Source organism: Chanodichthys erythropterus, chromosome 7 (genome assembly GCF_024489055.1).
Source record: "Chanodichthys erythropterus isolate Z2021 chromosome 7, ASM2448905v1, whole genome shotgun sequence".
Classification (NCBI taxonomy): domain Eukaryota; kingdom Metazoa; phylum Chordata; class Actinopteri; order Cypriniformes; family Xenocyprididae; genus Chanodichthys; species Chanodichthys erythropterus.
In genome coordinates, this window is record NC_090227.1 from 42,167,100 (window position 1) to 42,169,611 (window position 2,512).

Below are 2,512 nucleotides of genomic sequence, written 5' to 3' on the forward strand. Positions count from 1 at the left end.
TTAGCAAGTGTTGTGAAACACATAAGGATATAGTGGTAGAAGATTCAGTAGAAACATTTTGCAACTCAGTTATGAGTTTAATAACTTATATGAATATAAGTAATATGGTGGATTACAAGAAAGCAAGAGCTAATACGAGAAGAATAATTAAGAACGTCAAGAGAGGATTGAGAGTCAAGTATTGATAATCAGTATTAATTCAAAAACCTTAACATTATTTTTGAATCAGTTCATCATTTTATTCACACACTTAATTAATCCATAACACTTACTACTAATCCTTTAATGAAACCATAACAACTCTCCTTAAAACTGATTTAGGCCACAAATGAAGAAACCACAGACTTCTGTTGTGTTTTGATAAAGAAATTTGAATGCGGCTCAACAGTAGTTTTGTATGAGCGCCACCTAGAGGAAGATTTAGTTTAGTTTAGGAAATAGTTTATATAGCAACAACTTGCTGTGTTATTATAGCTGTAGAGCTTCTTACACTCCATGTGAAAGGTTAAACTCTGACCTCTCTCTTTCTCTCACTGTAAAACTGATGTCAGATTGTGTCTTTGTGGAGACTCAGGGGAGTTGTTGAATCTGCTTGAATACCTTGTACAATCAGACTGTGTCTTGACCTCGACATTATTATGGGCTGATATTTTATTCTGAAATTATATATTTTGTCCAGTTGTTTCCAAATCACAAAAAATTAATGGAAGATTATGAATAACTTTGTCATTCATTTTTAAATTAATGACCAATAAAATTATTTATATTTTCATACAACGTGTTTTTCATTGTTTTTCATTCAATAATGGGTATTATATATTTCTTATGATTATTGACAAATTTAGCATTGACTTTTTTATACCTGACTTTTATATTGCCTGACTTTATTAGATGATTTCACATCTGATTACACTGACAGGCCGTGAAACCTTATAAAATTTGTTTTTAAAATTCTGTCAGGACATATTAATATTTCTTTAAAAGATACGTGTATTTCGGCTTTTCTTAAATTGAGTATTTGAATCTATATGAAGTTTTAGAGGTAGTGAGTGATTATGTCATCACTTTCTTTACGTGGGTTTACTCATAAAACATGAGACGAGATCACCATGTCTGTTTAGTCGTCTTTTATGCAGCCCTCAAACACACACTGCCGAAGATAACCACTTGCTCACATAAACGCTGTAACACTGCCCTCTAGCGGGACGTTGCTGTAATAACACAATAACAATAACACAAATATAGCTGCGAGCAGCAATTACGGGGCCAAGCACAAAAATGGCACAAGAAGCCAGCCAACATGGCTGGGAGCATCAGGTTAACTGCAACAGGGAGCAATTAAAGACCTATTAAGATCATTTTAGGCAAAAGAGCTGAAAAATGATCAAAAATGAGGATTTACTGGTTCATCACATTCGACCAATAGGTGGCGCTGTGTCCAAATTGTTGTGGTATGGTCAGAGTGAGGTGACAATGACACTTGCAAAGTTTGGTGTCAATATGTCAAAGCACTGAAGAGATACAGCTTCAAGAGTCGTTTTTGCATCATTCCTCAAATTCTTTGCTCTGGTATACGAAAATGGTTTGACATATCGACTTGAAATCCATAACTTTTGTCGGCATGGTCTGAAGATGACACGGTTCAATTTTGGTGAAAATCGGAGCAACGGTCTAGGAGGAGTTCGAAAAAGTAGGTTTTTAAAGAAAAACAATATGGCGGACAGGAAGTTTAGCTGACTATGGCAAATTTGATATCTATGTTCTCGGCATGACCCAAGGAATCCATTAAGACAATTTTTACAATGAGTTAAAATTGTCAAAAGTTATTAGCATTTTTGTAAATTTTGTTATAACTTTTGACCACAAGGTGGCGCTGGTATGTAACTTCTCAGGCTCCTTCAGAGCATTGTGCTGATGACCCATACCGAGTTTCGTAAAAATACGCTAATGCGTTCGTAAAATACAGCATATTAGCACAAAATTCAAAATGGCCGACGGCCAAAACGGCCGATATGGAAAAATTGGACATCATTCGAAAATTTATGATTTTTGGACAAACCCATCAGAAGTTATAAGCAAAAATGACCATTTTTCATATCTCTGCACCAGTAGGTGGCGCTGCGCCGGAACACTGCATGATGCCTCAGGTCATGCTTGTGATGACATGTACCAAGTTTGGTCTGAATACGATAAAGCGTTGCGGAGATACAGCTTTATGTCCATTTTCGCAAGCACTACGTACAATTCGTTCGCTTGTTTTACGAAAACAGTTTGAGGAATTGACTTGAATTCCATAACTTTTTCTTGCCATGCTCTGAAGATGATCTGGTTAAATTTTCATGAAAATCGGAGTAACGGCCTAGGAGGAGTTCGAAAAAGTACGTTTTTCAGAAAACTCAAAATGGCGGAAAAATTTTCATGACGGAAAATGACGTCATATGGTGCAGTCGATTCGTCTTGACCCAAGGAATCAGAGGAAAAAAGAATTTTGTTTCTAGCCCTTACGGTTCAA